Below are 24,036 nucleotides of genomic sequence, written 5' to 3'. Positions count from 1 at the left end.
ATTCATATTGAACTATCACTGCAGTGTAGCCATAGTGATGAACTAAAACAGCTATTTAGATTTTGCTAATTGCTTGACTTAATTATTACACAGAAAAGGATGTGAACATGCAGATACCATGTGGCTGCTTTGGGGTTTGAATTTCAAATGTTACAAAAGTAAGGGCTATCACCCATTTGAGCTACTCTACTTATTCAACACAAGGATTTAAACACTGATTGCCTCAACCATTGGTTATTCTGTGGACATCACTGATACCTGACAATTTTGTACTTTGTTTTGATCTCCCTTCTTCTGGTTAAAGACTGGGTGCAAATCTGGAAACATGATGCTATTAAACCCAATTTATGTGTGGAATTTATTGGTAGTCAGGGCACTTCTTAGGCTTTACACCTTGAGTGATCCTAAAGCCGCGTACACACGGGCGGACTGTATGGCCTACTTAGTCCGTCATACAATCCGAAGGACAGTCCGTCATACTTTCGAATGAACGGACTTGACCACACACGGATGCACAAACAGTCCGTCGAAAGCTTGCGCGATGACGTGTACAGCACGTATGACGGGACTAGAAATAGGAAGTCCAATACACAGCAATGCACCCTTCCGCCGTGTAAATCCTTTCTGAGCATGCGCCATTCTTAGTCCGTCGAACTAGCCTACTGATGAGCGGATTGTCCGCTGAAACCAAAGTATGACGGACAGAATTTCGAAAAATCCGAAATACTTAGTACGCCAGACTGCACGCTGAAAAAGTCCGCTGAAGCCCACACACGAGCGGACTGTCCGCTGAAATGTGTTTCGACGGACTAAGTAGGCCATACAGTCCGCCCGTGTGTACGCGGCATAAGCCGAGCTGTAGGTGGGTGCAGTGTGTCTGCAGGAATAACTCAGTCAGGTGCAATGTGAAACTAGTATTGAAATATTGCAACAACAGTTCTCAACAAGCCACGTGGGAAAGCCACCCAGCTGGATACTCGCACAGTTTTCAACAATGTGAAGCAGCAGATTCCAGCTGGACTAGCAGCGTCTGTTGAGAGGGGGCAGAATGGGACCTGGTTGTCTCATTCTCAATTGAGGCATAGCTAGAACCTTCAGGAACCTGGTGCAAGAAACCATGAAGGCCTCCCCTGGCTGCCGATCAGGGCCCTTCTCACTGATTCTGTGGCCCTTTAGTCCCATCGTGGGACCCTTTATTACAGTCCTGCAGCGGGCAGCAGGCCACCTTCTGCCCATGGTGGTGGAATGCCAGAACCCAGTCACAAGTGGGAACTTTGCGAACCTGATAGTGCCGCTACTGGTGTCAGTGAAAATGGTGACAGTTATAACGCTACATAGTTACATAGTTAGTCAGGTTGAAAAAAGACACAAGTCCATCCAGTTCAACCAAAAGTCCATCCAGTTCAACCAAAAAAAGTCCATCCAGTTCAACCAAAAAACAAGCCATTGAGCCATAGGCCCGAACCACCCATTCCATTCAGCACACCTATACCTAAAGCTGTCTACCCTCTTGGAAACCGGCCTTGCATCCACAGCAGCCAAATAACAGGAGAAATTAAGGCTGATCTCCAAAACATAGGCTCTAGGATGGACGCCATCGAAAGTAAGCTAGACCAGACAACAACAGTGACACACCAAAACTCTGATCTCATATTGGGGATAACGTTATAACTGGCACTATTTTCACGATAAGATACCTCCCTCTACATGCCTTATTGTTTATAATAAGCAATATTGTTGTATATGTTCTCTAACAACAATTATCTGTTATTTTATCATGTATGTCTTAATAAGATATTTTAGATATTTTTTACTTTTAAAGTTCAATAATTGTTTTCACTATATCAGCACCAAAAAAATCCCACCAAAAAAAATTCTTCCCTGTTTATATTGTCTACCCAGGGATGCTGGTGCTTGCTTTGAATTTGTCACCAGCCCTTGTTCTGGTGTCAGTAGTTTTTTTTTTATTTTAGTGGTTTTATTTTTTTGCCATTTTGTTTATTTTTTTTACAATTTTATTTATTATTATCTTTTACATATTTTTAGGACCCCCAATGGGGGGCTTTGGTTAAATATCAAGGGTCTAAACAGACCCCTTGATGGCTCAACTTTCAGACAGAGAAAGGGCCTCAGCTGCACACAATGAATGAACAGGAATAGATCTGTACAGAGACATAGTACACGGGGGGGGGGGGGGGGGGGGGGGGGGGCGCACAGGCCCCCTCCTGGAGCCTGGGGCCGGGTTGCAATGGTGACTCCTACAACTCCTATACCTAAACCCCTGTGTCTAGGAAAGATGCAAGCCTACGCTTACCAGGAACCTTTTCCTGGTGCTAGTACTGTCTGTAAGGCCTTACCTAGGTTGGAGTCCATGGCGCAGAGATGTACTCTCACCCTTGCAAATACGCACAGCCCACGGTAACAAAGAGATAAGCTACCTGGTCTGTGAATCCGTGCATGGGGGCTTGACAGGAATACCCAAGGGATAGTCAAGGTAAAGCCACAGTCAGGGATTCCAGAAGTCAGGATAACGATAAACAAAACCAGGGTCTGAAGCTGGGGTCAGTCTTGGAACACTGGAACACTGGAACAATGCAACACTGGAACAATGCAGGTTCACAGGACGACTTGGCAAACATAAAAAATGAACTGACAAAGCCCTCAGAGTGAGACAGGGTTTTATACCCAGCTACAGGGCAGGACTTACCATTGGGGTTGACTGGGCTCGGTGGGCCCCGCAGGCCCCACCGAGATACATAGCCAAGTTTACTCGGCTCTGCTCCGCTCACAGTCCTGCCCTATGATGGACATAACACAGTGACCGGGCATGACTGTGAGCCCAGCCGAGTACTCTCGGCTACTCTTGGCTCCGCTCGGGACTGCGAGAGTACCCGAGAGCCGCCGAGAGGACCCGAGAGCCATCAAGAGGAGCCAAGAGGACCTGAGAGCCGCCGAGAGCCCCCGAGCGCCATTTTTAAACTTCAAGACTGCAATGACAAGGCTGCAAATGACATTGGGGCAAGGCTGCAAATGACACTGGGGCATGGCTGCAAATGACACTGACAAGGCTGCAATGTCACTGAACAAGGCTGCAAATGGATGGGCAAGGCTACAGATGGACACTGATAAGGCTGCATTGATGGGCATTTAAATGTACGTTTTTTTTCCCTTAAATTTCCCTCCTAAAAGTTTTTTTCCTTAAAATTCCCTCCTAAACTTGGGGTGCGTGTTATACTCCGGTGCGTGTTATACGCTGATAAATACGGTAATGTATAGACAGTAGGGCCCGAAAGTGACTCAAGCCCAGGGGCCCCCACCACCCTAAGTCCTGCCCTGCCCAGCTAATTAGGTAACCTGCCTCAGCTGATCCAGGAGTGACAGGTACAAACAGAGTATTGCCCACAGTACTTCATGCTAAACTTGGCATGGCTGGGAAGCAGGCTGAATAGAACTGAGGTGGGGCTCAGAGGTAAAGAAACAGGAGCAAGAACAGACAGTTACGAGTTCAATACCACCCAGAGCCATGTGGGGTGTGACTATGCCTGGCTGTCTGCAAGGCACAGTAGGGACTATGACACTGTCTCCTGCTAAAAGCACACCAACCCTTGGAGCCAGGGCCTTGGAAAAGCTCTGCCTGACCCAAGATGGTTGTTAAAGTCACAAGGGGTGGCAGTATCCAATCAGATCACTTCCCCAGTGACCCAGAACACCATAGATGAACCATGTTCCTTCTGACTTCCTCCTTTTGGAAATCTCAAACTTAAAAATAGCCACCCAACACCCATTCATTTTCTGACTCATGCAAACATATGAAAAGTCAGTACCCATATCACACAAAATAGACAACAGGATGGTCAAAAAAGAACCTCTCACATATACTGACATAGTCCTTTAAAACTACTTCTCCCACCTTGATTGTAGGTGAAAGCTTGCCTGATTGTGAAAGACAACATGTGCCCATATACAAGCTGATCATTAGTAGGAAAGTATAAAACCAATCTTTGTTGAGTAATAAATAATGTTTGTATGGGCACCTACTCTTAATTGCAGCAGAAACAGAAAACTTAAGAAATGCAAAGCTTATTTGTGTGAAAAAAATGCCTCTTGTTGAAACAATATTAAAGTGATTGTAAAGTCTTGTGGTTTTATCTTTTTGGTTTTGCACAGAGCAGCCCAGATCCTCCTCTTCTTGGGTCCCTCCTGTCATGTCCTAGCCACTCTCTCCTGTCAAGTTCCCCCACAGCAAGCAGCTTGCTATGGGGGCACCGAGCTGGATCACAGCTCCCTGTTTCCATTCAAACACGGAGCTGCCGTTCAGCCTGATGTGTCTCAGCCAATCAGGAGGAAAGTCCCGGACAGCCGAGGGACTCGTGGACATCGCTGGACAGAGATGGGACTCAGGTAAGTATATGGTGGGGGGGGGGGGAGGGGGGAGGCTGCTACACACAGAATGCTTTTTATCCTAATGCATAGAATGCATTAAGATAAAAAAAAAAAACTTCTGCCTTTACAACTCCTTTAATACATCTTAGCAACATCCTTTTTACTCTTTTAGAACTCACCATGTCAGCAGGGAGATAATATAATAAACCAATCAGCATTTGGTAGGATACTGCATGTCTCCTGAACTTTGATAAGCATAAAGACAGTTTACTCATATAGTATGACGTTATCTTCCTTTACTTCCATCTATCCTGTGATTACCCATCCACCCGGACCTATTTGAAGGCCTCTCGCCAACAGCTACAATTGTCTTTCATCTTGTTCTCTCTCTCTCTGAACGGAGCATGTTTGTTTCTCCCTGTCTCTCCTCTAATCTACAAGTCTCGTTCCTATGTAATTAGACGTGGGCACTGGGCCAGAAACTGCTCTCCCAGGCCCCAATTCTATCATCCAATTTAATGCCACATTAATTACAATCAATCGTTAGTAAAGGGAGACGTGCGTTGTGGAACTAAGTCGGAAAGAAATGGAAACTTTCTGACGCGTCTATGAAATATCAAAGTAATTACAAGGCGGGATTATTGCGCATTTCGGCCATTAAGGTTGTCACTGTCATTAGGTCATTAATCATGTCATTGTGATTAGGTCACTTTATTCTTACATGAACATGATTAACCATTTATGAGACATTTAGCCAGACACACTTGCGGTTTCTGAATTTCCCCTTGCTCAGTGTCCTTTGTACTCATATACTGTGTCTGTAATATAGGTTTTGCATAGTACATGGATACGGTAAAAATTGGTAAACTGGCAGACATTTAATTGGGTAGACAGAATTCTGGTTTGCGTTCAAATTCTATTGTTTGAATCACTCCTTAAATCTTTCAATATTGTCCTTCCCTGTACTCATATCCTATATATCCTGTTTCTAGCAATAGGACACTGTAAGTTTCAAAGGATAGAAAAGGATTATGTCAAGGTGCAGATAGATTTAACTGCAGAAAAAAAATAATGGCACAAAGAGCAGCCAGTAACATGCAAACAGGGAGAAGGGAAAGATGAGGGCGCTCTGTTGAGGCTGGGTATCCGGTCCTTAGTAGCAGTGGAGAGATGGCACTGAAGGCTGCACTTTGTAGAGAAGAAGCAGCTCTGGAGGCTCATAAAGGAAAGAGAAAAGCACCTCTAAGTGCAGTGGTCAAAATATTTATTACAGGTACAATGGGATTAAAAACACTTACAAGATAGTAATAGGTCATAGACATATAATGATTTGTCCTCATGCGGATCTATCAGAAACCATGAATCAGACCAAGAGAGAAGTACAGTTAAATCACACTTGTTTAATAGTAGAAGTAAATAGAACAAACATAGTCAAAACATAGCCAAAGTTCGGTAACAGAAACGGATAGTCAGACAACCCAGAAAGTCGTGGAGCCAGGGATCAGAATAGTGGAACAGCAAGCAGGTTCTGCAGGGCAGAAGGAATGTAAGCCAAGCAAGTCTTTAACAGGAATGCAGGAGATAGTCTCTGTGATGTTGAACAAGGCGAAGGTAGAGATCATCTGGGCTGGATGGCTTAAAGTGATTGTAATGCCGCGTACACACGACAGGACTTAAGTCTGGCAGACTTTCGACGGAGTTCTGACGGAGTTCTGACAGAGTTCTGACGGACTTTCGAATGAACGGACTTGGCCACACACAATCACACCAAAGTCCGACGGATTCGAACGTGATGACGTATGACTGGACTAGAATAAGGAAGTTCATAGCCAGTAGCCAATAGCTGCCCTAGCGTTGGTTTTAGTCCGTCAGACTAGCACACACACGAGCGGATTTCTGGGTCCGGCAGAGTTCTGGCGGAAAAATTTGAAGCATGTTCCATTTCTAAAGTCTGTCAGACTCTTGCGAATCAAAAGTCCGTTGCAGCCCACACACGATCGAATAGTCTGCCGAAATCATTCCGTCAGACTTTTGATGTTGAAAAGTCCGGTCGTGTGTACGGGGCATAAGTGTTTTTTTTTTTAAATAACAAACATATCATACTTACCTCCACTGTGCAGCTTGTTTTGCACAGAGTGGCGCCTAACCTCGTCTTCTGGGGTACCTGGCGACTCTCGTGGCTCCTCCTCACATCAGATAACACCCTAGGAGAAGCGCACTCCCAGGGGTTTAACTTGCGGGCATGCTCCAGAGTCCAGCACTTGCGTCCATAGACACAAATGCCGGACTCAGCCCCGACCCCCAGCGCTCGCATCATTGGATATGATGGACAGCGACAGGGGCCAATGACTGTGCTGCTATCAATCTATCCAATCAAGAGCCGGGACCCCGTGGAAAGAGGGAGAGCTCTCTTCTGCCGACAGAAATATGGGGCTCAGGTAAGTAAAACGGGGGGCCAGTCACTGCCAGGTGTTTTTTCACCTTGATGCATGGGATGCGCAGGATATCAACAGGTGAGTCACTGTGGAGAGATAGGAGCTGGCAATTAGCTGACAGCTGAGTGGCCAGCTCAAAGGAGGAAGGGCTAAGCCCAGCCCTGACAATACCCCCTCCTCAATGACCCCTCCCCCTCGGAAGACCACCAGGCTTGAGGGGAAAACGTCTATGGAAATCACAGAGGAGGACAGGGGCATGTACATCTGAGGATGAGACCCAAGAGCGTTCCTCCGGAAAATACCTTTTCTAATGAAACCACGTACTGTATGAACCCATGGAACCTACGGGAGTCAATAATGGACTGTACTCCATACTCCTCATGGTTCTCAAACTGTATAGGGTGAGGACATGGCACGAGGTCGTAAAGCAGTTGCAGACCGAAGATTTAAAGAAGGAGACATGAAATACATTTGAGATACGCATATTAGAAGGAAGGTCTAATGCTTAAGCCACTGGGTTAATCCTGCGAAGAATACAGAAAGGCCCAATAAACCCAAGTGTAAACTTCAGAGAAAGTCGTAGGTTGCGAGATGACAGCCAGACCCTGTCCCCAACCTGGTAGGAAGGCGCAGGCAGATGTCTGCAGTCAGCATGGAGCCTGCACCTATCAGCCTGTACCTATCATTAACATGTTGCAAAGCCTCTTGGACTTGTGCCCAAGTGGAATGAAGACCACAGAGATGCTCCTCTAACGCAGGAATACTCTGAGGAACAAAAGAGTCAGGCAACGTGGAAAGCTGGAAACCCTAGTTCACCATAAACTGGGACAATTGGGAACCAGAATTCAAGGTACCATTGTGAGCAAGCTCCACCTACGGTAAGAGGTCTGACCAGTTGTTATGGTGGTCAGAAATATAGCAATGTAGGAATTGCTCCAAGGACTGATTGGCTCGTTCTGTGGCCCCATTAGACTGCGGGTGAAATGCAGAGGAGAAAGCAAGCTAAAATCCCAACTGTGCACAAAAAGCTCGCCAGAACCGAGACACAAACTGACTATCCCATCCGAGACAATCACCTTGGGTAGCCCATGTAAGCGAAACATCTCCCGAGCAAAAATGGAAGCAAGTTCCTTAGAAGTGGGAAACTTCTTGGAATTAGTGGAATACTTTAGTGGAAAACAATGAGACATTTTCGAGAATCGGTCAACCACCATAAGTATAACTGTGTTGCCCTGGGAGTTGAAATCCACAGATAGGTGGGTCCAGGGCCTCTCTCCATTGGGTATGGGTTGTAGGAGTCCCACTGGAAGGTGTCATGGTGTCTTACTCTGAGCACACATGGAACAGGCAGCTACGAAGGCGGTTACATCAGCACGTAGACTAGGCCACCAGAATTGTTGGAAAATGGCCCAAAAGAGTTGATTCTTCCCAGGGTGGCCAGCAGCGTCGGGAGAATGGTAAGTCTGGAGCACGGAAGTACAGAGACTCTCAGGGACAAAGCAGTGGTCACAAGGTTTCTCAGGAGCATGGACCTGAACAGCAAGAATTTTTTCACCCAAAGGAGAAGTGAGACTGGTGCGAACCGTAGAATACGATCAGGAGGAATCCCAGGAAGTGGAGGAAAATTGTTGTGAAAAAAGCGTCAGCTCTTATTTTGTTTTTATTGGGTAAGAATGAGACAATGTAATTGAAACTTGACAAGAAAAGAGCCCACCACGCCCTTCTGGGAGAGAGACGTTTAGTCTCAGACAAGAATGTGAGATTCTTATGGTCAGTAAGAATGAGAACCGGCACAGTGGTACCTTTGAAAAGATGCCTCCATTCTTTAAGGGCTAAAATGATCGCTCTCTGTGACCAATCTTGTAGTTGCACTCCACAGGTGACAATTTCTTGGAAAAGTAGCCACAAGGATGCATAGTGCTCTCAGGAGGTAGGACGTTGAGACAGAAGGGTGCCAACTCCAGTCTCAGAAGCATCAACCTCAAGGATAAAAGATAACGTAGGATCAGGATGTACAAACACAAAAGCAGAAACAAAGGCAGCCTTGAGACTCTCAAGGAGGTGGAGGCAAACTACGGGCTTGAGCTTTGTCAAAGACATTGCTAAAATCGCAGTACTCCTCCTTAACCACTTAAGGACCGCCGTATTGCCATTCTACGTCATCAGAATGGCACAGGCAGACACAAGCACGTAGATGTACGTGCCTGCCTTCCAGCGGGTGGGGGGTCCGATCGGACCCCCTCCCGCTGGCTACGGCGGTCCGTTTCCCTCCGGGAGCGATCCGTGATGAGGGGATGGCCGTTGGTTTCTGGCCACCCCCTCTCGATCGCTCCTGGCCAATGACGAACTTCCTCCCACTGTGTATTGTTTACACAGGAAGGAGGAAGTGATGTCATTCTCCTCGGGGCGGTCTTTTTGACCGGACTACGAGGAGAAGACACAAAGTAAGTGCACCAAAACACTACACTGACACATAGGTACACGTAGGTACACAACCCCCCCCCCCCCCGATCCCCCCCTCCCCCCCCCCCCCCCCCAGTCACAGTGTCACTGATTGCATTGATCATTTCTTTACTGATCAATGCATTCAGTGTCAGTTGTAAAAGTAAAAACTGTCAGGGCAGTTAGTGTTAGGTCCAGGGTAGCCCCCTATCACCCCCCAATAAAGTTTAACCCCCTGATTGGCCCTAGAGTTAACCCTTTCACCCCCTTTTGCCAGTGTCACTAAGCGATAATTTTTCTGATCGCTGCATCAGTGTCGCTAGTGTCGCTAGGTAGCTAGTTATTTTTTTAGGTTCACCACCAGGTTTTTATATCGCTAGGTACCCCGATATACTACCCAATAATGGTTTTAACATCCTGATTGCCCCTAGTTAACCCTTTCACCCCCTTTTGCCACTGTCACTAAGCGATCATTTTTCTGATCGCTGCATCAGTGTCGCTAGGTAGCTAGTTATTTTTTTAGGTTCACCGCCAGGTTTTTATAGCGCTAGGTACCCCGATATACTACCCAATAATGGTTTTAACATCCTGATTGCCCCTAGTTAACCCTTTCACCCCCTTTTGCCACTGTCACTAAGCAATCATTTTTCTGATCGCTGCATCAGTGTCGCTACTGTCGCTAGGTAGCTAGTTATTTTTTTAGGTTCACTGCCAGGTTTTTATAGCGCTAGGTACCCCGATATACTACCCAATAATGGTTTTAACATCCTGATTGCCCCTAGTTAACCCTTTTACCCCCTTTTGCCAGTGTCACTAAGCGATCATTTTTCTGATCGCTGCATCAGTGTCGCTACTGTCGCTAGGTAGCTAGTTATTTTTTTAGGTTCACCGCCAGGTTTTTATATCGCTAGGTACCCCGATATACTACCCAATAATGGTTTTAACATCCTGATTGCCCCTAGTTAACCCTTTCACCCCCTTTTGTCAGTGTCACTAAGCGATAATTTTTCTGATCGCTGCATCAGTGTCGCTACTGTCGCTAGGTAGCTAGTTATTTTTTTTAGGTTCACCGCCAGGTTTTTATAGCGCTAGGTACCCCCATATACTACCCAATAATGGTTTTAACCCCCTGATTGCCCCTAGTTAACCCTTTCACCAGCGATCACAGTATAAGTGTCACGGGTGACGCTGGTTAGCCCGTTAGTTATTTAGGTTCCCCGTCAGGTTTTTATATAGCGCCAGGGACCCCCATATACTACCTAATAAAAATTTGAACCCCCTGATTGCCCCTAGTTAACCCTTTCACCACTGATCACCGTATAAGTGTTACGGGTGACTCTGGTTAGTTTGCTTTTTATAGCATCAGGGCACCCACCATTTATTACCCAATAAAGGTTTAACCCCCTGATCACCCGGCGGGTGATATCAATTAGGTTTTAGGGTCAGGGTCTGCGTCGCCCCAGGCAGCGCTAGGTTAGTGCCAGTACCGCTAACACCCACGCGCAAAGCATACACCTCCCGTAGTGGTATAGAATCTGAACAGATCAATATCTGATCTGATCAGATCTATACTAGCATCCCCAGCAGTTTAGGGTTCCAAAAAAACGCATTGTTAGCGGGATCAGCCCAGATACCTGCTAGCACCTGCGTTTTGCCCCTCTGCCCAGCCCACCTAAGTGCAGTATCGATTGATCACTGTCACTTACAAAACACTAAACACATAACTGCAGCGATCGCAGAGTCAGGCCTGATCCTTGCGATCGCTAACAGTTTTTTTGGTAGCATTTTATTTTTCAAGAAAAAGGAGGGCTTAAATGGAAATACCGGGTAATTGCTCACATCAAACCCATGTGTAGTTCCATTTGGCCATATAATGGATTGGACTATAGCGGTACTTGATAATGGAAAAGGCACTGATAAATTTAAAATTAATGTAATATTTAATAAGAATTTAAAACAAAACAAGCAATAACAATATGTCACTTGGAGAGATACAGTAGTATGCGCATCACAGTTGAGGTATTCCTAACGGGTTCTCCATGGGGAACATTCAACCGTAGAAAGTGCACAGTAAATTTCCTCGACTAGTTTCGCGGGAAAAAACCGCTTCTTCAGGAGGGTATCTATACAAAAGCATTACAATCATTAGATAATACATATATATGAATATAAAAAGAAAACAAAAAATGAGCAAGAACAATTATCATGATATTATTGATTTTACATACATTCCCTATATGTTTAAGAAAGGAGGTCAGCTCACCCCACTTCAAGGAACAGGATGCGGATAAGGAGGTCCAAACAAAATCCCCCCACGGCGGGCATGGGGGATTGGTGAAACGCCGGCTCTGAATGGATAATATTATAGTAATTCATAAATTAAATAAAGGTCTATCCAAGGTTGAGGAAAGGGAAGGAAGGGAGGGGAGGAGAAAAGGAGGGAGGGGGAAAAAAAACGGGAAGGGAGGGGGGGGGGGGGGGGAAGGGGGGAAGGGATGGAAGGTGGTAGCATTTTATATTTAAATCCGGAAGGCAGTGCTTGGTTTTCGGGGTCCCGTACGTGGCTAGGCTCCCAAAAAGTCCCCCACATGTGGTATCCCTGTACTCGGGAGAAGCAGCAGAATTTATTTTGGGGTGTAATTTGACTTCTGCCCATAGCATGTGTGAGCAATATATCATTTAGTGACAACTTTGTGCAAAAAAAAAAAAGTTTGTAATATTCCTGCAACTTTTGGCAAAATATAAAATATTCCATGGACTCAACATGCCTCTCAGTAAATAGCTTGGGGTGTCTACTTTCCAAAATGGGGTCATTTTGGGGGTTTTGTGCTATTTTGGCATTTTATGGCCTTCGAAACTGTGATAGGTAGTGAGGAGTTAAATCAAAAATTTGCACCCTTAGAAATCCTGAAGGTGGTGATTGGTTTTCGGGGTGCCGTGCGCGACTAGACTCCCAAAAAGTCCCACACATGTGGTATCCCCATACTCGGGAGAAGTAGCGGAATATATTTTGGGGTGCAATTCCACATATAACCATGGCATGTGTGAGCAATATATCATTTAGTGACAACTTTTTGTAAAAAAAAAATTATTTTTTATTTTTTGTCATTATTCAATCCCTTGGGACAAAAAAAAAGTATTCAATGGTCTCAACATGGCCCTCAGCAAATAGCTTGGGGTGTCTACTTTCCAAAATGGGGTCATTTGGGGGGGTTTTGTGCCATCTTGGCATTTTATGGCCTTCAAAACTGTGATAGGTAGTGATAGGTTGTGAGGAGTAAAATAAAAAATGTATGCCCTTAGAAATCCTGAAGGCGGTGCTTGGATTTCGGGGTCCCGTACGCGGCTAGGCTCCCAAAAAGTCCCACACATGTGGTATCCCCGTACTCAGGAGAAGCCGCAGAATGTATTTTGGGGTGTCTTTTCACATATGCCCATAGCATGTGTGAGCAATATATCATTTAGTGACAACTTTGTGCAAAAAAAAAAAAAGTTTGTAATATTCCCGCAACTTGTGGCAAAATATAAAATATTCCATGGACTCAACATGCCTCTCAGTAAATAGCTTGGGGTGTCTTCTTTCCAAAATGGGGTCATTTTGGGGGGTTTTGTGCTATTTTGGCATTTTATGGCCTTCGAAACTGTGATAGGTAGTGAGGAGTTAAATCAAAAATTTGCACCCTTAGAAACCCTGAAGGTGGTGATTGGTTTTCGGGGTGCCGTGCGCGACTAGACTCCCAAAAAGTCCCACACATGTGGTATCCCCATACTCGGGAGAAGTAGCGGAATATATTTTGGGGTGCAATTCCACATATAACCATGGCATGTGTGAGCAATATATCATTTAGTGACAACTTTTTGTAAAAATTGTTTTTTTTTTTTTGTTGTCATTATTCAATCCCTTAGGACAAAAAAAATAAATATTCAATGGGCTCAATATACCCATCAGCAATTTCCTTGGGGTGTCTACTTTCCAAAATGGGGTCATTTGGGGGGGGGGGTTTGTACTGCCCTCCCATTTTAGCACCTCAAGAAATGAGATAGGCAGTCATAAATTAAAAGCTGTGTAAATTCCAGAAAATGTACTCTAGTTTGTAGACGCTATAACTTTTGCGCAAACCAAAAAATATACGCTTATTGACATTTTTTTTACTAAAGACATGTGGCTGAATAAATTTTGCCCTCAATGTATGACTAAAATTTAGTTTATTAGATTTTTCTTATAACAAAAAGAAGAAAATATCTTTTGTTTTCAAAATGTTCGCTCTTTTTCCATTTATATCGCAAAAAAAAAAAATCGCAGAGGCAATCAAATACCATCAAAAGAAAGCTCTATTTGTGGGAAGAAAAGGACGCTAATTTCGTTTGGGTGCAATATTGCATGACCGCGCAATTACCAGTTAAAGCAGCACAGTGCGAAATTGGAAAAAGACCTCTGGTCCTTAAAGAGGAAGTAAACCCTGATGAGTTTACTTCCTCTTTTTTCCCTGCAAAGGTAAAGCATAATGGACTACTATGCATCGCATAGTAGCCCATTATGTGTCACTTACCTGACACAGGAGCCAGCGAAGTCGCCGCTGTCCCCTGTAGTCCGCCGCATCCATCTTGCTTGTGGCGTCTCGCAGCTCCGCCGAATGACAGCGGCGAAGCCGCGATGACGTCACTCCCACGCATGCGCACGGGAGTGGCGTCTCGCAGCTCCGCCGCTGTCATTCGGCAAAGCCGCGATGACGTCACTCCCGCGCATGCGCACGGGAGTCGACAAATGCGGCAGCTCCATTCTTGGAACTGCCGCGTTTAGTGCGCCTGCGCGCCGCTGTCTACGGCGCAAGCGCCGTAGACAGCGGTGCCCGTTTTCGGGCAAATATCTCCTAAACCATATAGGTTTAGGAGATATTTCTTGGACCTACAGGTAAGCCTTAATCTAGGCTTACCTGTAGGTCAAAGTGGTTTGTAAGGGTTTACTTCCTCTTTAAGGTGTTTATTGGTCCGGAGCTGAAGTGGTTAAGGGAGGAGAGTGAAGAGGTGCACGGGACCTTGGCTACCTTCTGGAAACATGTCCTACTGCATTGTGGCGACCAGGAGAGAACCTCAGCACAGAGCCAATCAAAAGAGGGGTTGTGCCTCTGTAATCAAGGGTAACCAATAACCAGTGTAAACTTAGGTGAGGAAAAAACTTGGAAATTGATTATCTCATGGTGAAAAGCCCTACAGCCATGGGCAACGGAGCAGTCTTATGAGTCACATGGTATCAGCAAAGAGGTACTCACTGAGGCCAAGATGCAGAGAGCGGTGGCTGTTGCGACTCAGCGCACACCACCCCTGGAGGTGATACAGGGAATGGGTTGCATCAAGAGGCACAAGCCTCCAGTGGGATACCTGACTTGTGTGAAGGTCTGGAAGAAGGCTTGTGCAGGATGGACCGGACCAGAAGGTAAGCAGCCAGCAGGTCTGTAAAACAAGTAAAGAAAGTGCAGAAACAGGCTGAGGGTCAAACACCAGTAATCAGTCCTGGAGCCTGCAAGGCTGAGTGCAGAGGATAATCCAGAGGCAGGCCGAGGGTCAAACACAGGTGATCAGTCCTGGAGCCAGCAAGGCTAAGTGCAGCAGACAGAGAATAATCCAGAGGCAGGCCTAGGGTCAAACACAGGTGATCAGTCCTGGAGCCAGCAAGGCTAAGTGCAGCAGACAGGGAATAATCTAGAGGCAGGCCGAGGGTCAAACACAAGTATCAGTCCAGTGCGCAGCAAGGCTAAGAGCAGGAAGTCCGTTTAAACAAGCCAGGGGTCAGGTCAGGAGAGAATCAGCATAGTCTTCAGGCAATCCGGGTCAAAACAGGAAGTGGCAAACAGGAAGCAGGGAAACACAGGTGAGCTGAGACAAACCAGCAACTTGTCTGTGTGCTAAGGATCCTTTTATAGGCTGGTCAGGGAATTCACGTTATGCGCGTGCTTGAGCACACTCGCGCACACCTCTCAGTAGGGCTGCGAATGTGCGTGCGCCGGAGCGCCGATCCATGGCAAATTTGTGTGCGTCTTTGCGCAGGGAGATGGTGAGTTTCATATAAATTACTTCCCTGATAGTGCCCCCCCCCCCAAGGGGCGGCCTCCGGACGCCCAAGCTGGCCATCAACTCCGGATGTTCCTGATGAAAAGCTCTAATCAACCTTGGAGCATGAAGATTACCAGAAGGTTCCCAGGAGTTGTCTTCTGATGGGTACCCTCTCCATTTTACTAGGTACTGAAGTTGTCTGCCCGACTTTCTGCAGCTAAGTATGGCTTCCACTTCAAATTCGTCCTCCCCATCTATTACAACTGGAGGCGGGGGAGGCTCCTCTCTTCCGGGAAATGGACTAGGAACCACTGGTTTTAAGAGAGATACATGAAAAACCGGATGTATTCTGTATGATCTGGGTAAGTCTAACTCGAAGGCCACAGGATTCACCATTCTCTTGATTGTGAATGGGCCTATGAACCTAGGACCTAACTTACGTGAAGGGCAGGGTAGTTTGAGATAAGTAGAGGCTAGCCAGACCTTCTTGCCAATTCCAAAAGCTGGATTCTCCTTTCTCCCTTTGTCGTAGTACTTCCTGTAGTCGTCTTGAGCTCTTTGCATGGTTTCTCGAATCTTTTGAAAATTTTTGGATATCTGATCCTGAACAGCAGGGACTGACGTTTCAGGGATGGAGTTGGGGAGGAAGGAGGGATGGAATCCAAAATTCGACCAAAACGGTGTTTGGTTAGTAGCCGTGTGTACAGAATTGTTGTATGCAAATTCTGCATAAGACAGAAGGGAAGACCAGTCATCCTGGGAGCCGGAACAGAAACAGCGGAGATATTGTTCTAGAGATTGATTTGTCCTTTCTGTCTGACCGTTGCTCTGAGGATGGTATGCGGATGAGAGACAGACCTTGATTTCCAAGGCCTTACAGAGTTCTTTCCAGAATTTAGAAGTAAACTGAGCGCCCCTATCTGAGACGATACTGTTAGGTACTCCATGGAGTCTGACTATTTCCTTAATAAAAGTATTGGCAGTGTCCAAGGCAGAGGGAGTACCAATCATGGGCAAGAAGTGGGCCATTTTTGAAAGACGGTCAACCACGACCAGGATGGTGGTAAACCCTTCTGGGGGTGGCAGGTCCACAATAAAGTCCATAGAAATGTCTTCCCATGGCCGTTCAGGGATAGGTAGGGGTCTCAGTAATCCCCAAGGTTTGGCTTTAAATCCTTTGTTGCGTTGGCACGGAATGCATGAGGAGACACATTTCTGACAGTCCCGCCTCCAACCAGGCCACCAGAAGGAATGGGAAATCAATTCTGACGTCTTCCGTATTCCGAAGTGGCCGGCCAACTTGTGGTCATGAAAAGTCTTTAAGATTGCTGGCCTTACTTCCTGAGGGACAAAGATCTTATCATGTGCCCAAAGTAGATCATTGCGTTTCTTCAAGGAAGACACTACGGGATCGGTACAGTGGCTTGAGGCTGTTTTAATGGCGGTTACCAGGTCGGATTGTGTAAGCAGGAGAAAATTTTGCGGTGACAGAATGGTGCTGGGCTCAGTAAACTGGGGGGATTCAGGGAACATCTGGGAGAGTGCATCCGCTTTGCCATTTTTTGACCCGGGACGGTAGGAAATGTGGAAGTTGAACCTAGAAAAAAAAAGTGCCCAACGGGCTTGTCGTGGTCTTAAGCGCTTGGCTGTTCTGAGGTATTCCAGGTTCTTGTGGTCCGTAAAAATTGTAATAGGATGAGTTGCACCCTCTAAGAGATACCTCCATTCTTCTAAGGCAAACTTAATGGCCAATAGCTCTCGGTCACCGACATCATAATTCTTTTCCGGAGGATTTAGCTTTCGGGAGGCAAAAGCTACTGGATGCAAAAGGGCCTTGGGGCCCCGTTTTTGTAAAAGAATGGCTCCAGTGGCGGTTTCAGAAGCGTCAACTTCCAACACAAATGGCAAAAGTGGGTCTGGATGCTGTAGAATGGGTGCTGAAGTGAACAAAGATTTCAGTTTAATGAAGGCTTCCTGAGCTTCCTGGGACCACTGGAAGCATCCATGTTGACGGGTCAGCTGCGTAATCGGAGAAACAATGGATGAGAAGCCGGCAATGAATCTTCGATAGAAGTTAGCAAAGCCTATGAATCTTTGCACAGCTTTTTTGTCCCCTGGAGCGGGCCAATCAAGAATCGACTTGACCTTTTGGGGGTCCATGGCGATCCCCTGAGTGGAAATGATGAATCCAAGAAATTGGACAACGGTCTTCTCGAATTCCCATTATTCTGCCTTAAGGTATAGTTTATGTTTCCTAAGAATGGTAAGGACCTTTCTTACATGGTCTCGTGTAGTTCGATGATGGCAGAAAAAATGAGAATGTCGTCTAAATATACGACTACAAAGTCGTCAAGGTAGTCTCTGAAAATGTCATTCAGCAGGTGTTGAAAGGTGGCATTGCACAGACTGAAGGGCATCACTAAATACTCAAAATGCCCAAACCTGGACCTGAAGGCTGTTTTCTATTCGTCATTGGTACAAATCCAGACAAGGTTAGAAGTGCCTCGTAGGTCAAGTTCGGAGAAGATCTTGGCAGTCCGAAAGCGCTGAAATAGTTCTAGGATGAGCGGGAGTGGGTATCGGTTTTTGACAGTTATTTTATTGAGTTCCCTATAATCGATACAGGGTCTGAGGGAGCCATCTTTTTTCTCAACAAAGAAAATACCCGCCCCGGCTGGAGATAAAGAGGGCCGAATGAAGCCTTTTTCCAGGTTCTCATCAATGTAGGCTTTGAGAGCCTTTAGATCAGTCTCGAATAGAGGGAATATGTGCCCGAACGGAATTTCAGATCCAGGTAAAAATTCGATGGGGCAGTCGTAAGACCGATGAGGTGGTAGACAATCGGCCTTCTTCTTATCAAAAACATCCTTAAACTCGAGATATACTGGAGGGACATGCTGAAGACTGTCGGATGCAGAAACGACTGCCATACAAGTAGCTGGAACTGGAGGAAAACAGTGTTGAGAACAGTAAGAGGATGTAAAAGAGACCTTCTTTCTGCACCAGTTAACTTGGGGGTCATGGGCCTGCAACCAAGGGAGTCCTAAAATAATAGGGAACATGGGAGAAGAAATCAAATCAAAGCATAAGAACTCCTGGTGGCCCGAGTCCGTGATGGTGAGAATCGGCTGGGTCTCTTGTGTAACTGGTCCGGAGCGAGGTAAAGACCCATCAGCCAAGTGGACAAGAAGATTTTGTTTTTTGTCTTGGAGAGGGATGTGAAGTTTTTGAGCCACAGAGATGTCCAGGAAACAACTGCATGCTCCGGAGTCAATTACGGCCGGTAGTTGAATCCTCTTTTCCGCCAGCTGCAGAGAAACAGAAAGAGTAACATAAGACTGGGTGAGGTTTGTGGCTTGATAGTTCATAAAAAATTGCAGAGGTGGCTTACAAGGTCTCACTGGGCAGTTGCGAAGGTAATGGCCAACCCCTCCGCAGTACAGACATAGGTTGGCCTGTCGTCTTCGTTGCCTTTCATCTGGGGTGAGACGAGGGCGAACAAGTCCTAGCTGCATGGGTTCCCCTTCCGCGGCCAAGGGGCCGGCAGGGACCGGAATTGGAGGGTAAGGAGTGGTCGACTTGGGGAGCATCCAGCTGGGCCGAGGGGTCTGAAGGCGCTCAGAGCGACGCTCCCGCATGCGCCTGTCCAGCTTGGTGGCTAATTGAATCAGGTCCTCCAAAGAGGGGGTCTCCACTCTAGCTAATTCGTCCTTCAAAGTTTCGGAAAGGCCTTGTCGGTATTGGTATCTGAGGGCGGCCTCATTCCAGCCGGTGTCAGTTGACCACTTACGGAACTCGACGGTATAGTCCTCCACTGGTCTCTTTCCTTGTGTTTAGGTGTGCAGAGTGGCTTCAGCTGTAGCAGTACGTTGTGGGTCATCATATAACTGACCCATGGAGCTAAAGAAGGTTTCCACCGAGTTCAGGAGAGGACTTCTTTGTTCCATAAGGCTATGTGCCCATGCCTGGGGTTCTTTGGATAGTAAGGAGATGATAAATCCAACTTTCACTATTTCAGAAGAAAAAGTCCTTGGTTGCAGGGCCAGATATAAGGAGCAGGCATTTTTAAATGCCCTGAGTTTTTTTTGGTCGCCCGAAAATCGCTCAGGCGTAGGTACCCTTGGTTCAGGAGTCGCCATCACCAGGACAGGCGGTGAATGGGCCTGTGGTAGGGAGGCCCCGCCAGGGGGCGCTGGTGCTGCGTTAACTGGTGCAGGTGTTCTTGCTAATTGCTGAAGACTGCTGTCGATTTGGGTGTACCCTTCTTGCAATTTCTGCACAGCGTCTGCAAGGGCTGTAACTTGTTGGCACAACATCTCCAAAGGTGAACCCGCTCTGTTGGCCTCTGACATGGCTGGTTTGTACTATCAGCAAAGAGGTACTCACCGAGGCCAATATGCAGAGAGCGGTGGCTGTTGCGACTCAGCGCACACCACCCCTGGAGGTGATACAGGGAATGGGTTGCACCAAGAGGCACAAGCCTCCAGCGGGATACCTGACTTGTGTGAAGGTCTGGAAGAAGGCTTGTGCAGGATGGACCGGACCAGAAGGTAAGCAGCCAGCAGGTCTGTAAAACAAGTAAAGAAAGTGCAGAAACACCAGAAACACCAGTAATCAGTCCTGGAGCCAGCAAGGCTGAGTGCAGAGGATAATCCAGAGGCAGGCCGAGGGTCAAACACAGGTGATCAGTCCTGGAGCCAGCAAGGCTAAGTGCAGCAGACAGAGAATAATCCAGAGGCAGGCCGAGGGTCAAACACAGGTGATCAGTCCTGGAGCTAGCAAGGCTAAGTGCAGCAGACAGAGAATAATCCAGAGGCAGGCCGAGGGTCAAACACAAGTATCAGTCCAGTGCGCAGCAAGGCTAAGAGCAGGAAGTCCGTTTAAACAAGCCAGGGGTCAGGTCAGGAGAGAATCAGCATAGTCTTCAGGCAATCCGGGTCAAAACAGGAAGTGGCAAACAGGAACAGGAAGCAGGGAAACACAGGTGAGCTGAGACAAACCAGCAACTTGTCTGTGTGCTAAGGATCCTTTTATAGGCTGGTCAGGGAATTCACGTTATGCGTGTGCTTGAGCGCACTCGTGCACGCCTCTCAGTAGGGCTGCGAATGTGCGTGCGCCAGAGCGCCGATCCATGGCAAATTTGTGTGCGTCTTTGCGCAGGGAGATGGTGAGTTTGATACAAATTACTTCCCTGATACATGGGCAGGTTGTAGAGGTCTCCTGTCAAGAGCCTCAATGGCAAGTGGAGTGTCATGCAGCTGCAGCGGAATCTAGTGGTGTTTCGATGCAAAGACAGCATCAATGAACAGGCCTGCAGCCCCAGAGTCGATTAGAGCCTGTTTCTTGATAAACGACTCAGCCCAAGAAAGGGTTACCAAAACCAGGGGCTTATCCTTCTGGATAACTGGGGATGAAACAACGATACCTACGGTCTGTCTGTGACAGGACCTCAAGGTTTGGGCAATACCTGGATGGGTAGGGCAAGACTTCAAAAAGTGACCTGCCTGGCCACAATAAAGGCATAATCTCTCCCTCCTCTTAAGGGTTCTCTCATCCATCCGCAGAGAGACACGTGAAGCCCAAGTGCACGGGTTCGCCTTCACTGATGGACTCTGTACCAGGAGGCATGGGAGGTGAGGGAGGCAAGGGTGAGCCAGGGATCATCATAGTGGAACAGCAAGCAGGATCTGGAGCCAGAAGGAATGGCAGCCAAGCAAGTCTTTAAAGAGGGATTCCACCTAAAAAAAAAAATATTAAAAGCCAGCAGCTATAAATACTACAGCTGCTGACTTTTAATAAATGGACACTCACCTGTCCCGGGTTCCAGCGATGCCGGCAGCCGAGGCCGATCGATCGCTCGGCTCTCGGCTGCTGCCATCACCAATCTAGGTGAGGGAATCAGGAAGTGAAGCGAATCGGCTTCACTTCCCGGTTCCCTACTGCGCATGCGCAAGTCGCGCAGCGCAATAGGAATTGTCAGCGCTGTCACTGGGACCTGTGTGTGTGTCAGCAGACAGCGTGCAGGGACAGGAAGATGCATAGACTCCCACGGGAGTCTATGCCCGGAAGTGGGTGTAAATACCTGTCTTTGACAGGTATGTCCACCCCCCTCCCCCCTGTAAGGTGCCAATTGTGACACCGGAGGGGGGGAGGGTTCCGATCAGCGGATGTTCCACTTTAGGGTGGAACCCCGCTTTAACAGGAACACAGGTTGGCTGTTACCAGCTCTTCTCTCCTCACACACCATTTCCAGTGCGAGGAGAGAAGAGCCAGGATCCGTGACTTGCTGATCTGTGTCTGTTGTAGTGTACTCTACAAGCACACAATAAAGAGAACCTGTCACAGTTACATAGTTACATAGTTAGTCAGGTTGAAAAAAGACACAAGTCCATTCAGTTCAACCACAAAAAAAAATAATAATAATAATATCATACAATCCCATATACCCAATTCTATACCCAGAGGAAGGCAAAAAAAAAAAAAAACAGCAGAGCATGATCCAATTTGCTAAAGCAGGGGAAAAAATTCCTCCCTGATCCCCCGAGAGGCAATCGGATTTTCCCCGGATCAACTTTGCCTTTAAATGTTAGTACCCAGTTATATTATGTACACTTAGGAAATAATCCAGGCCCTTCTCAAAGCAATCCACTGAGCAGGCCAGAACCACCTCTGCAGGGAGTCTATTCCACATTTTCACAGCTCTTACTGTGAAGAAACTTTTCCGTATTTGGAGATGAAATCTCTTTTCCTCTAGACATAAAGTGCCCCCTTGTCCTCTTTGTTGACTGTAAAGTAAATAACTCGACACCAAGTTCAGTATACGGACCCCTTATGTATTTTTACATGTTGATCATATCCCCCCTTAATCTCCCAGCAGTGTTACTGTCGTCCCCCCCTCCCCCCCAGTGCAGCTGTCAACCAACAGTCACCACATCAGTGGCCATAAAGTGCACCTGTCACCCATAAGTGCCCATAAAGTGCACTGTCCTGTCACCATCAGAGACTGTCATCAGTGTATCTGTCACCCATCGGTTACTCTCAGGGGTGCACCTGTCACCCATAATTGACCGTCAACAGTCACTCATCAGTAGGGATGGGCGAACGGTTTGGCCGGAGCATAAGTTCGGGCCGAACTTTGGTTGTTCGGATGTTCTACGAACACCGAACAATATGCGGTGTTCGGGGCAAATTTGAACACCACCGCTGGAACACCATTAAAGTCTATGGGACATTAACATGAAAAATCAAAAGTGTTCATTTTAAAGGCTTACATGCAAGTTATTGTCATAAAAAGTGTTTGGGAACCTGGGTCCTGCCCCAGGGGACATGTATCAATTAATTTTTTATTTTAAAACGCAGTTTTTTCGGGAGCAGTGATTTTTTTTTAATGCTTAAAGTGAAACAATAAAAATGAAATATTCTTTTAAATATTGTGCCTGGGGGGTGTCTATAGTATGACTGTAAATTGGCGCATTTTACCCGTGTTTAGAACAAAATGACATTTCTAAAGGAAAAATTATCATTCAAAACTGATTGCTTAATGAATTGTCGGGTCTCGGCAATATAGATAAAACTCATTGAAAAAAAGAGCATGGGGTCCTCCCCAGTCCATTACCAGGCCCTTTGGGTCTGGTATGAATATTAAGGGGAACCCCGAACCAAAATGTAAAAAAAAATGCGTGGGGGTCCCCCTAAAATCCATACCAGGCCCTTCAGGTCTGGTATGGATTTTAAGGGGAACCCTGTGCCAAAATGTAAAAAAAATGGCGTAGGGGTCCTCCTCAAAATCAATACCAGACCCTTATCTGAGCACGCAACTTGGCAGGCCGCAGGAACAGAGAGGGGAAGAGACCATACCAGGTCACATGCCCTCATAATGGGGAGGGTGCTTTGGGGTAGCCCCTCAAAGCACCTTGTCCCCATGTTGATGGGGACAAGGGCCTCATCCCCACAACCCTTGTCCAGTGATTGTTGGGTTTGCCAGGGGGGCTTATCAGAATTTGAAAGCCCCCTTTAACAAGGGGACCCCCAGATTCCGGCCTCCCCCCATGTTAAATGGTAAGTACTCCTACCATTTCACAAAAAAGTGTAAAAATGTTAAAAATGACAAGACACAGCTTGAGGACAAGTATTAAAAAAAAAAAAGTCCCACGATGTCCATTCACCTTCTTCTTCATGCCACGACGGACCTAAAAAAAAATGCAAGACTGATCCGCCTCAATGTGAGGCTCCCACCACGTGACGCTTCTTCGCTGAAGATAGTTCTTATATAACTGAGGGCGGGGCCACCCGGTGACGTCCCTAGGCGGCCCTGCCCCCTCTGACGCCACGGGGACTTTCCCATGGCTTCCCAGTGAGAGGGGATGGGGTCATCTGGTTATATAAATGGGGACCCCGCCCCCCTGATGCCACGTTGAAGCTGTGGGAAAGTCCCTGTGGTATCAGAGGGGGCGGGGTTATCTGGGGATGTCACCAGGTGGCCCCGCCCTCAGTTATATAAGAACTGTCAAAGGCGCTGAAGCGCCACACGGCGGGAGCCTCCCATTCTTTTTTGGTCCATCGCGGGGAGATAGGTGAAGATGAATGGACATCGTAGGACATTTTTTTTTTAATAAAGGACTTGTCCCCAAGCTGTGTCTTGTTGTTTTTAACATTTTGACACTTTTTTTGTGAAATGGTAGGGGTACTTGTACCCGTTACCATTTCACACAGGGGGAGGCTAGAA

This window comes from Lithobates pipiens, unplaced genomic scaffold (assembly GCF_037356315.1).
Source record: "Lithobates pipiens isolate NorthernLeopardFrog02 unplaced genomic scaffold, aLitPip1_a1.2 Scaffold_1, whole genome shotgun sequence".
NCBI lineage: Eukaryota > Metazoa > Chordata > Amphibia > Anura > Ranidae > Lithobates > Lithobates pipiens.
The sequence above is the reverse complement of the archived record's forward strand: the minus strand, read 5'-3'. Positions refer to the sequence as shown.